Raw genomic sequence first — 14,223 nt, forward strand, 5'->3', positions numbered from 1 at the left:
GCTTAGAATAATATTAATCACTGTTTTAATTAACACACGAGCAATAGTTTTATTTAAAGTAAGTTTTTACAAAATATTAATATAAAACATACATAATCTATTAATATATATAACTGTTTAAAATACAAATTTAATCGTTTGATTACAAAAGATCCTAGCGAAACAAGTTCACAGGAATATATAATAACAAAAAATTATAGTACCATATCAGTGTAATAAAAGAAGAATACTGTATAGTTTGTCATTACTTTTCAAATAAAATATATATTAATTTAACTTTGTTTTGCTACTTAGAAATCCCAGTTGAATGTAACACAAGTATTATCAAAAAAACAAAAATTAAAAATGACCATACTTATAATTTAATCCTTTATATGTTTATTTATAACCATAAAGTATTTACTATATGTGCTTGACGTTTAAAAAAGACAAAATATTTTAAAGTTAAAAAAAGTAAGTTTATCATGACATTAAAAAAAAAGTTAAATTTTTTTTTAAAGCAAATTGATAAATGGATTTAACTAGTTTTATTTTAAATACACCGGTATGGTACGCACCTTTAAACCAAAAAAAAGTAAATACCTAATATGAAATGCGTAGTTTAGAGTTCTAAGAAAGTTTCTATTCTAAACACACTCTAGTGTAGTCAATTTTAGAGTTGCAAAAATTCTACAAAGCAAAATGTGATTAATCTAAACAAATCCTGTAAAGTTCAAGTTTTTGTTCGTTTAATAGAACAACATAAAACTTTAGTTTAGTTGTTAACTAAGGCGTACTTTATTCATAACGTTCTTTTTTTCATCTTTAAAATATAACAAATTAACTACATTAATCTTTTGGGTATAACTTCTAAACATAACCTATGCGTAACCAACAGCAATTGTGTAACAATGTATTATCACTATTACTTTAAATTTTGTTTAGTATACTAAAATTTTAGTCTTAAAAGTTTGTACTTAACTAGAACTCATGCTTAACGTGAGATTAATGCACTTTATTAAAAAAATTTCAATATATGTTCTGGATTAGACATTAAACTTAGCCGTGGTTTATGATTAGATAACCAAAAGGCTTTTTCTAACACATAGTCCTTAGACCAAAATTTTCAAGGCTTTTTTTTTTCGTTTATTTAAGAATAAGTATTTGTTAATAAACAAAACCAAACAGTATTTAAAAAAAAAAAAAAAATTAAAAACGGTTAAAAAAAAGAAAATGATTAAAGTATGGTAGAAAAATTGTTAAGGAATAAGTGGTAAGCTAAAAAGGAAGTAATATACTAACATTTAGCAAACATTAAGAAAACAAAGTTTATTGTTTCATATAGCACAATATAATCAAACATTTTTAAACATAAACAGCTGAAGATTATACTATTAAGCTATTTAAAACATAACTAGTGTTACATTTGAACTTTACACGTTGTAACTAACAATAAAATCCCTTTTAGTGGGCTTAGTGAAAATTGCATCAGTTAAATTATTACTGTTAGAAAAATATATATTAGGGTGCATCTGTTTTCCCGACCTTAGAATTTAGCTTAGTAAAATTTTTTGGAGTTAGAAAATTTCATAAATAGACAGCACAAAAAAAAGCTTCGTAGCTTTAAGCGTACTGAAACAAATTACTTTTGAAAGTTTTGCTTTACATCGGTATATTTATATTATGCTTTACATCATGCAAAAAGGCTATTAAAAAAAAACTTATATCCTCCTACAATTTTTGAGATAATTACCTGAAACGGTTAGGAAATATTTCTTGCCATATTTTGAAATTCTGTATAAACAAAGTTAAAAAATAAAAATAAATAAAAATTCAAAAACAATGAAAAAAGTTTAGTTTTTTATTTTATATCATTATAACTTAGTATTAATTTTTTAATATTGTATATACAGAATTTCTAAATATGGCAAGAAAAAGTTCCAAACCGTTTCAGGTAATTATATCAAAAAACGTAGGAGAAAAAAGGTTTGTAGTGAAATATTCTTTTTACCTTTTTTAAATATACCGATAAAAAGAAAAATTTTCAAAAATAATTTATTGCAGCAGGCTTAAGCTAGGAAGCTTTTTTTTTTGTGCTGTCTTTTAATGTAATTTCCCAGCGACGAAAGTTTTTACCAAGCGAAACTCCGAAATTTTCATTTTTGAGGGGTTACAGACGCACTCTAATGTATTTGTATGTATATATATATAGTATAAACTAATTAATATGTTTTATTTAAATGTAACTATTCTGCTTAGAAAACTGTAATTTTGTCAAGTGTTAGTGTTGGTATTTTTATAAATCATATAGTAATAAAAAGCTCAAAAGCTATGTTATTTTCCAAACCATCACCAATTCTGAACTGAACAACTTTAAAAACAATTCTACTATGTTTTGAACTGCTAACAAAATAATTAATATTTTAATTTGATACAAAAATTTAAGAGGCAAAGTAAATAAATCGTTTCTTTTTCAGTTTTTCTAAAAATGTTTAGTATTCCTCGTATTAGATAGGGATAGTTAGAAAGTACTTTATTTAAAACTTATTTTTAACTTAATAAAGCTATAATGCATGCCATCAATTTAATCAAAGCTCTATCAAATTTTGTTACTAAGTGAAATAAACAACAAAAAGATTTTGATCATACAATACTGTAGGAATAGAAAAATTTAAAATAAGTTGCCACTAAAAAATTGCAATATTAAATATAAAGATTAGGTAAACTTTCAATAAACCTACTATAAATATTCAAAAACTTAGTTTACAACAGTCTATTAATAATAATCTCTAAATCGCTATTGCATATAAGATTAGCTAACAATAATAGAATTTTATAAATTGAAAACTTGATTAATCTTTAATACTTAATAAAACATTAAATTAACATTTAATAGAGTATTTAAAAGTATTAAATGATACGTGAAATGTAAATTAGATAACACTTTATAAGTCTATTGGTTGTATTTTAAAGGAAATTAGATAAGTATAATGCATAAGAATATTGTGATAATTACCAATTAAAAGATTTTTAACTGCTTCGCTTTTAACTTCAAAGAAGTTACTGAACTTTTTAATAGTTTACACAAATAAAATATTTTTAGCTTACTAAAATCAAGCTGTTTCTGCTAACAGTTTTACTAAAAAAATATACATTTAATAGGAAAAGTTATAAGTTGCATTAAGCATACTTCTTTTAATATAAACTTGCAATCATTGTAAAATAACTTTCATACAACAAATTAAATTAAATTTGAATCAGGTTATAAAATAACAAAACGAATAAAAACACACAGGCATTTAACATTTTGTTAATAAAAAGACTTTTTCTTATTACTACGATCTTAAATAAGCTGTATAATGAAATGTACTTTTATAATAATCACTTGCCTGATATGTAACATTTAGTTTGAAATAAGCCTATCAAAAATATCTAATAATTTCGGTAACGAACATTACTGAATGAGACTTTAATCTGATTTTCATTACAGCAATCCTATTGGGATGTGTTCAAAGTGTTCAAAGTTTTTACCTTTTTGTGATCTTTATTTATATATACACTTTTAAGAATGTACTTACACTGGTATGGAACAAACATATCGATTTTAAAACTAATCAAGTAAACAAGATACACATATATATAAAATAGCAAACTTTTTTTTATTATTGTTTGCTTCATTTAGTATATTTTTTACTTTTAAAGCTGAACTCTTATTTCTTAGGAACTATATTAAACAAAGCAGTGTCACATTGTAAACGCTTTAAGCTTTAAAGCCGTTTTAAAACTAAGTTTTAATTTTAAAAGCGGTCAAACATATCTGTCTACGGACCTGGTGAAAACTTTCTCTTATAAAATCATTTATTGGATACAGTTTCATGCTTTTTAAGGGACAAATTTGTAAAAGAATTTTGTTTATTTACTACTAAGTACAGTAATTTCAAATTATAAACATTCAGTTTAGTACGCACTTTTGAGCCGGAAATTTGTATTTAAAAACAAATTTACACTTAGACTGGTTAGGTGAGAAGCTTAATTTAAAAACACATATGGTATGTTTATAAAACATACTCAACAAATCACTGTAGTTAGTTTGTTATATTCAAAGTACAGTATGAATATAAAAAAGTTACGCAAAAATTAATAATTAAAATTTTATGTTGTTTTATTAAACTAACAAAAGCTTACTTTTAGTATTCAGGCTTTTAAATTTTTCTTCGAAGTAAAACTTTATTATAAAACTTTCTAAAGCACTTTATTTCTTAGAATTTCGGTCCACAATTAAATATTTCCGGTAAATATGACTCGATTATTAAATAAGTAGTAAATTTGTAGTTCAAATATCAATAGGTTTAGGCCAAAACAAAAACGAACTTATAAAGTTGCAAAATCTGCATTTAACTTTGCAACATATCAATTGGGTTAAAACGATTAAACTACTTATTAGTTAAACAAGATACTACTTATAAATATACAAAAATAAGAAATGCTTAGTTTATTTTCTAACAAAGCTTTGTTTGTATACTAAACTAAAGTAAACTTTTAAAGACTACACATATTTAATTACGCCATACTTAGTACTTATTTTTATTTTAGCTTCAGATTAAAACAACTGATTTTAATTTGTATAATTTATGTTTTCTTCAATTGGCTGGACTTTTACACGATATCATAAGCTAAAACTTATGTACTCAAATGTTAACAGGCTATTAAACATTAACACAAAAAAATGTTACTTGAGATAAAAAACTTAAAGAAATTTCTACTGTCAATAAATCACTTTAAATAAAACAAGTTTAAAAAAAATAATACCAAAATTAAAATTTGTTCTAACAAATCTAAAAAAACTTTAAAGCTGTTCTTGCTATTTCATAAACTACGTTTTTAGATTATTTTTACAGTCACTCAAACAACTTTTATATTTTTAAGAGAATTTAGTCTAATTAAAACAAAATGAAAAATAAGTAACAATTCAAATATTATATTACTAAACTTATTCAATGCGTCTGTATTTTTCTAAAGATTGGTTAATAACTGAAATTGTAACAAGTTTAAATTAATCGTTGTTAGTTTTGATTGCTACTTTAGATTTTGTTTCCTTTTAGCTTGTTATCATGATGGTTATAATATTTTTACTTTTAACTATTCTTAGAGTAAATTTAATTTGAATGTAGTTTCTTCATTAGAATCTTAAAAGATTTATGATTTTTCTTTAATTATTAAACAGTGTTATTTAAGTTTTAAAAACTTAAACTCATACTTAAAAAGTAGTTAGTTAATTAAGTTTATGATAGCAATTAAAAGTAATTAATATTAAAACTAAAGTCTTTTTATATATCTTTTATTGTTGTTAATGAACTTATTTATTTAAAATCAAGAGAATTAAAATACCATATTTTATTAAAACCAAAATTTACTTTTATTTTTAATTTTATATTTATTAATAAAATCAAAAAAAAAAACTTTTGTGCTTATTTTCAAAAACATCAGACATTTTTTTAAAGATGCTTACAATAACTGTTTAAACTTTGAAAGCATTAAAACCAGTTTGATGTTTTATTTACAACAAATCATTTGGATAAAAAAATAAATACCGGAAAATTTTAAAGTAATATTATCAATGGTTAAAAAACATTTGAAATACAAAAATTTATCTAAACTGTATACGTTTATTACGAACGGGTTTTTACCTTAAACGCAAACTTATTGTAAAAAAGTAAACAGTAATTGTTAAACGCTTTTTTTAAATCGTACATAATAAACTAATTAGAAAATTTAAAATCGCACATGTTTGTACGTTGTTTATGGTAGATTTTTGGAAAATTAAATGTCGTCTGTGTGAAAGCTTCATAAAATCATCTAATATTTTGCTTAGTATGTTTTGTGATTTTATCTAAAATATAACTGAGCTAAAAACTAAAATGTCGCCGTTTTTATAAATACCCTTTTTTAATGGAATTTAAATGGCGAAAACGTAGTAACTATAGAACACGTTATTAAAAACTTTTAACTTATGGTTTAACTGATTTTTGTGTTTATGTGCTTTGTATTTGATTTATACCGCTTTTATAAACTTTACAAAAAAGGTGCACTAAAATTTATAGTTTTAAACTAACTGATACCTTATAAAATATTTTAGAAGTAAAAATTAATAAAATGTATCAGCGTTAAGTTTTAAAGTTACGTATTAAATTTAGTAAAAATTAGTTATTAAATTTATTAAAACACCTAAATTTTAAAATTGTTATAGAATTGAAACGAACATAAAAAAGTATAATATATCAGGTATTTAACAATTCGTTAGTATAAATCTTTAAAGATTTTTAATATTTTTGAAACCTTTAATTTTCTAAGAAAAACTAAATTCTATTTATTTTAGATAAACTATTTCTGAGCTGAACAAAATTTGGCCGCCGAGAGATATAGACACTAATTTCTGGTTTAAACATACTTTATTGTACATACTTGATATGACTAGTTGACAAACTCTAGCTTAACCCATGAGCCAAATACCAATATACTTATCTTAGTTGAAAGGATTTCAAAAATGTATCAAAATTGGATTCAACTTTGAAATACACCCAGAGAGTTAAACGGTTAAACAATCAGTTCAATAACTATTATGATAAGTTGATGACAAATACACACATACGAGTGAAACTAAGTTTAAGCTGATTGTAAACATGCTGCTTGTATTTAAAATCAAGTATACATTCAAATAAAATAACTAATTTCTCCAAAATCAAAACGTATTTTTTATTTTTAGCTTCAGATAAAAAACACTAAACTTAATTTGTAAAATTAATATGTTTCAAACTAACATTATTTTTACACGAAATCAAAAGCTTGACTTTATCTACTCAAAATATAAGAAGTTATTAAATATTTAAACAATCAAAATCTGTTTGAGTTATAAAAAATCTTATAGTAGTTTTTTCAATCAATACATTATTTAAAAAAGAACAAACTTCTATAATACAATAACTAAAAGCTGTCTTTATAAATCTAACAAAAAATTATAGATTGATTTGCTTTTTGGAACATTTACTTTTTAAATAATTGTTACACAAACTCATTAGAAACTAAACTAAGCTAAACTTTGTTTAAAAAGATAAGATAATGTACGAAATGTATAAAATGTAACACACAACCTGTCTAAACAAATTCAAGTGTTTCTATACTTTATGAAGTTTGATTTGTATATAAAAATTTAACAAGTTTAAATTTAACTAAAATTTTTATAAGTGGTACTTAGTTTTGGCTTGTTAATAACCAGTTATCTTGATAATTACTACGTGTTAAATTTTAATTATGTTTAAAGCGAATTTTTTGACAGTAGTTTACTAATTAGAATTTTAATTAGGGCTAAAATTAAAACAGTGCTGTTTAAAATTTTAAAACTTTTACCGTGGTTTCTTAATTAATGTCTCAAGAGAATTTACACTTATCATTGTAAAGTACAACTAACCCTATTCTTTAATTTCGTTGAAAATGGAAAATAACACTAAAAATTTTAATCTGTCAGATATTTCAGTCTACAATATTAAAGATTTTACCTAGGAACATCATAAACAATATAAATATCTTGCCTATCACGTATTTTTAGCTTGGATTTAAACTTTAATTAAAATTTAAATTAATTAAGTATTATTATAATTAATATAATATAATATATAAATTAATACAATAATTAAATATTTTTATTAGAAACGTCATTCAATGAACCTTAAGTTTTTTATATAAAAATTTATTTCCTCCTGACAGCCTACTTCGCTATATTTCGAAAAACCTGCCTTACGTGCACATTTTAAGAACTTTTATATTTTGCAATGAAATTTTCAAAAGTAAACTTCCCAAAATAACTTTGCATTTATAAAACCCGCGCACGCAAAACAATACTTCCGGTAATTATGACTCGCTGGTTTAAAAAGTTGCAATGTCCCTAGCTATACCCACAATTCAAATAGCAATATGTTTTAACTAAATGGAAATAAATTTCATAAAACTGCTAAACTTGCATTTAACTTTGACAAACACTAAACAAAAGTTGATTGAACGAGTTATTAGTGAAATTAAGTAGTAATAGACACACATTACACACATATGAGAGTTGCTTTGTATAATTAGAATGTATATTAATTAAAAAAATGCTTTCAAACAGAATATTTGATTACTACAGACTTATATTTTGTTTAGTACCTTTAACTCTTGTTAAAGCGAGTTTATCCAATTCATATAATTTATCTTTTATTTATTTTTAACACTATTTTTTTACAACATCATAAACTTTAAATTTATCTAACAAAAGTTTCAAACATTAACAAAAAAAATCACTTTAAATAAAAGAAATTGAAGTGAGTTTAACAATCAAAAAACTAATGTATATAGAAAAATTATATAATACAATGCTATAACTAAAAGCTATGTAAATAAATCTAAAAATGTCTTAAAATAGTACTTACTTTTTTAAAAACTTACGTGTATAAAATATTTTTTTGACAACCTCATTAGATACTAAGCTAAGCTAAACTTTCTTAAAAAAGATAAGATAATATACAGAATGTATAAAATGTAACTTACTATGTATCCAAACAAATTCAAGTGTTTGTAGATTTTACGAAGTTTAATTTATTTATCAAATTGTAACAAATTTCAATGTAATTAAATTTGTTATAAGTGCTTCTTAATTTTAGTTTTTTAATAACCAGTTATCTTGATAATTATTGTGTGTTAAATTTTAACTGTGTTTAAAGTGATTTTTTTTTAAAGTAGTTTACTAATTAGAATTTTAAAGGAAGTTAAAATTAAAACAGTGCTGTTTAAAATTTTAAAACTTTAAAAGGAGTTTGTTAATTAATGTCTCAAATGATTTTGTACTTTTCATTGTAAAGTACAAACAATTCTATTCTTTAATTGTTGTTGGAAATGGAGACTAACATACAAAATTTTAATCTGTCAGATACTTTAGTCTGCAATATAAAAGTTTTTACTTAGGAAAATCGCAAACAATATAAATTTCTGATCTTTTACGTATTTTTACCTTAAATTTGTATTTTAAAAACATTTAAAAATAAAATGTTTTTGTTAGAAGCGGCATTAAATACGCCTTTAGTTTTTTTTAAGTTTAGAATTTTTTTTGGCTTTGTTTAAAATATTCACCCCACTTACTAAAAATTTCCTACTGACAGCCAACTTCGCTAACTTTCAAAAAACCTGCCTAACATGCACATTTCAAGAATTTTATTTTTTACAATAAATTTTTTAAAAGTTAACTTCCCAAAAAAACTTTGTTTTTTTTTTTGATAATTCCTGCCAGCATAATGATATTTCCGGTAAACATGTCTCGCTAGTTTGAAAAGTGGCAGAAAACCTAGCTTAACCCACAATTCAAATATCAATGTGTTTTAACCAAGTTGAATGAATTCGCATAAAATTGCTAAACTTGCATTTATATTAAACAGAAGTGAAACGGTTGAACAAGTTATTAGTTAAATATGACAATTATAACTACACAGTACATTAAGAATAGCTTTGTTTAATTTGAATGTAATTAAAACTAAAATGTATTTTCAAACGGAATATTTAATTACGCCAAACTCAAAATTTATTTAGTATTTTCAACTCCTAAAAAAGACAATTTACTTAAATGCATATGATATCTATTTTATCCACTTAACATGACTTTTATAAATGATAATCTTTCTTAACATTATCTAATCAAAACTAAAGAAGTTCTATTTGAGTTTAAAAAAATAAAGAGTAAACTTAACAATCGACAGACTACTTAATATAAAAAAAAATCTTTAATATAAAGCTATAACTAAAGGATGTGTTATTAAACTAAAAAGTCTTAAAAGTAGTATTTGCTTTTTTTCAAAAACTAACGTTTCTACAATATCTTTTATACAATTTCAGTAGAAAAATCCTATACTTATAAAAAATTTAATCTTTGTTTATAGAATAAAAAATTATATGGAATGTATAAAATTTAACTTACTACGTGTCTAAACAAATTCAAATATTTGTAGATTTTTCGAAGTTGGTTTATATATAAAACTTTGACAAGTTTTAATTTAATTAAATTTGTTATAAGTTCTACTTAATTTTAATTTTTTAACAACAAGTTATTTTGACAGTTATAACATGTTAATCTTTTAACTATGTTTAAAGTGAAATTTTTGACAGTAGTTTATTAATTAGAATTTCAAAGGAGGTTAAAATTAAAACACTGCTGTTATAATTTTAAAACTTTATTTATTATTAAAATTAAATTTTTGTTAAAAAGTAATTTTTTAATTGCTGTCTCAATGGATTTTATAGTTATTAAACAGTTTTTTTTTTTTAAGATTAAAATTTTTAATTATATGTGTAATAACTATTTTTAAGATCTTTAATAAAAGTAATTAGTTTTAAAACTGCACTGTTTCAACACTTTGTTGCTGTTTGGTTAGTTATCAAAATGTTCAAATAAAATACAGAATTTTTTCAAAACACAAATTGAGTTTAAAATTGACTTTATTTCTTTAACAATATAAAAAAAAATCAATTATAAAAAAAAAGAGTGTAATTTTTTGTAACGTTTTGTTAAAGAATATTTTATTTTATATAATATTTAGTGTGTATAGTTTGTATTAAAAATTACAACTACTTAGTTATATTAGTATAACTTCATGAACTTCAATTCAAGCTTAACATCATTAAACCACTTACTATAATAAAAAGTTTATGGTTTAAGTTTCAGTTAAGCATTAAGTAAAATTTTAAACCGAAAGTATTATTAGTTAAACAAAACAAAACATGACAAACAACTAATTTAAAGCTAAGTGCATACTGCTAAACTAATCTGTACATTCAGTCGCATTTGATTTATAAGTGTTGAAAACAATCTAAATAATCATTATTTATAACTTTGATAATATTTCCAAGTTTCAAAATATTAAAAAAAAATATTATAAATAAAAAAGTAGTAGTAGTGACAAATAAAATTTAGAATTCTTTTTGCATTATAGAGATTTAATTTGAACACGTTTAATTTAAAATACTTTTGGATTGTAATCTAAAATGATGCTAATATGAAATAACTCCTTATTCTGAACATATCAAAATATAATTACACTTTTGTATTTATGCTAAAAACGATTATGCAAATAAAACGATATGCTGTGAAAAACTTATGTTATTATTTTTAAGCATTTTCAGTAAATAAAGATATATGAAAAAAAAATTAACACGAAATTTGACATAAAATCTACTATTTTAAACATAACGGAATATTGAAATAATAGCCATTAAAACCAAACGTAAGGCTTACTATCACAACTTTGAACCATAATATTTTCTAAATTAGCTTAAATTCTATTTATTCAATAAAAAGTTTGAGAGTATTTGCACAACAATATACTGTGTTATATCATGTTACTAAATGATTATATTAAAAATATTACTTTTGTATACTTAAATAAAAATTTACCTTACTTAATTTATTGGTTTACGGAAAAGTTAATATTAAAAAAAATTCTATAAAGTAAATTATACAACGGTTTTAAATCTCCTAAGTACTTAGTCTTTAAGTTTTTTTTTTGTTATTTTTCTTGTTTTATTACAACGTATTTTTTTAATGTTTTAAATGTCAGCTATGTATTGGGTATGAGATGCAGTTTTACATCTGTTGTACTTAATTAGTTCGCTTCAAATTAATGTATATTAAAAAAACGTATTTATGGCAAATGTATTAGTGTTAAGAGTTTTCAAGAATAGTTGTAGCATTAAACTTTAAAAAAAGTATTGACTTATAATGTGATAAAACAAGTATTATACAATAGCTAACAGTACTAACCAAATGTTAAAACAGCAAACTAAATAAAAAGACTTATGTTTTGATGAACAAACACTGCTTGAAAAAAGTTAATTAATTATACTTACCGGTAAAAGTATTTAAAACTTACATTTAATCTTAACAACTTTAAAATCTAGTTTTACAGCTTTTTCAAGTTATTAGTTAAAATATTGTAGTTTTTTTCAAAACAAGAAAAGTTTTTTTATAAAATGTATTTTACTTATTTTAAAGCTAACCAATTAAAAAAAATTTAACACTTCAAAGTGAACTATGTTATCAAAAGAAAACTTTAGAGTTTTATTACCCTTATTTTCAATAATACATATAAATTGTTAAAGTTTTTAAAGAAAGGGCGTGAAAGAAATTATGTATACTTTATAAATAAACAATTTTATTATATGTAGACTATGTTAAACATGACTTAAAATCATAAAACGGTTGTTTATATAAATGTTAATACTCGAGTAAGAAAACAACTATAGAAAATCGATCAAAAAGTTGTTGAAGTAAAATTATTTTTTATATACTACGTCACAACTTAACAGAATACACTTAATACGTTCTATAAGCATTAAATTAAATCCTTGATATATTTTACAATTGACACTAGTTGCTGATTATATTATTTACTTATGTTAAAGCTATACAAGGGTTTAAAAATTGAATTAAATGTTTTATAATAGATGAGAATAACAAAATATTTATGCAAGTAATCAGAAATTGAGCTTTAACAAATAGTTATCCGTTAAAAAAATAAAACTCATTAGCCTCGATAATGAATTAGTTTACAGTTACATGACAGTTTAATTTCAGAAAATTAATATTCTAATAAAGTACTTAAGACATTATGTTTTTAAAGTAATATACATTTGAAGCAATAATAAATGCGTGTGTAAATTTACTATTTACTACAAGCCATACCTTATTTTTTACAAAATTTAAAATGTTTTTTGAGATGTTTTTAGTTGTGGATTTTTTACTACGTTTTTCGAATTTGAGTTGTCCAGAATTAAACAGTTATTCACTCAAATTTGCGTAGTATTGAAACTTGCTTGTATATAGCGCAATGACGAACAAATTGAAAAGTTCAATGCTCAACTTACAGCAGTGCTTCGATAATAAGTAGTTAGCTGCATTGCGCAGCTTTAAAAATTTAAACTTTTATCTTTTTTCAACTTGCTAGTCAAACTTACCTGTTGAAATGGTAGGTTGAACTTATTGATACGAGTAATACGAGCATTTCTTAGCGCTTCATCAAACGTCATTAAACGAGCACGTATTAATATTACTGATGCGCGGAAAAGAGAGGGAGAAAACGGCCTCTTTAAAAACTGGCCAAGAAGTTAGTTGGTTAAAGTGTTGTAAGAGGATCAAAAATAACCAATAATTATATGTATTAAAATTTTTGTCGAAAACTTACTTTTTTTTACTATAACATAGTCATAGTTTTCTTTACTATAGTACAGTTATAATTTCTTTTACTAACTTTTGTCTATAATTTTAAATAGTTTAAAACTGGTTTAGTTTAAGAAATAACTCTTACTTATATTTTTATAAGTTAAAGTTATTAATTTATTTTTAAGACCTTTCAAAAATAAAGGTTTTCATATAGTTTTATTTTTAACTTTTTTAATTATAAATTAAATTATGTAAAATAATAAAAAATTTTAAAGTATTATTAAATGATAAAAAAGTGCAAGTCAGATTAAAAGCTTGATTACATTTAAAGTTCAAAATTAATTTAAACATCATTAATAGTTTATGCCTTTTAACATAATGCAGTTATTAGCTAAGATATTATTAAAAACTGTATATATAAAATACCTAATTCTGACACCTATTAACAGCCTTAAAAACATATAGTAATGGAAACAAGTTTCAGGCATTCCCAAAATATAACAATTAAAAAAAAAACATTTTTTTTTAGAATTTTATTAGTTTTAAAAAAAAGTGAATTTGTGTTCGCTTTTTATCTACTGAAGTAACTGTGACTTAGATATTGCTTTGTCTATAATTTAAAGCTACTTTGTGTTCAAAGGTAATAATTATATGAAAAGTAGTTACGAAAATAAAGTACAGTTTTTTAATAATAAGTTTATTATGAGTTTAAAAAATGTTAGAATAAAATAAAGCAAAATGTTAACTATCAGTTAGCATACTATATAAATAAAGTATTCTAAGCAGAGCCAAAATATTATCTTTCAAAGAAAATTCTATAAAAAAAATTCTAGATAGAGGCAATAGTTAATCTTTAACTTATAAAGTTTTTGGTTTTAAATGAGAAAAAAAAATTAAATTAAAAAAATGTTTACAGATTTAATTTTTCCATTTAAATTTAAAAATTTTATTATGTTACATACTATTTTTATTTAATCAACCAAAATACTATTTCAATATTTTTTGGCGATTGA

Source organism: Thalia democratica, chromosome 7 (assembly GCF_965202585.1).
Source record: "Thalia democratica chromosome 7, ktThaDemo2.hap1.1, whole genome shotgun sequence".
NCBI lineage: Eukaryota > Metazoa > Chordata > Thaliacea > Salpida > Salpidae > Thalia > Thalia democratica.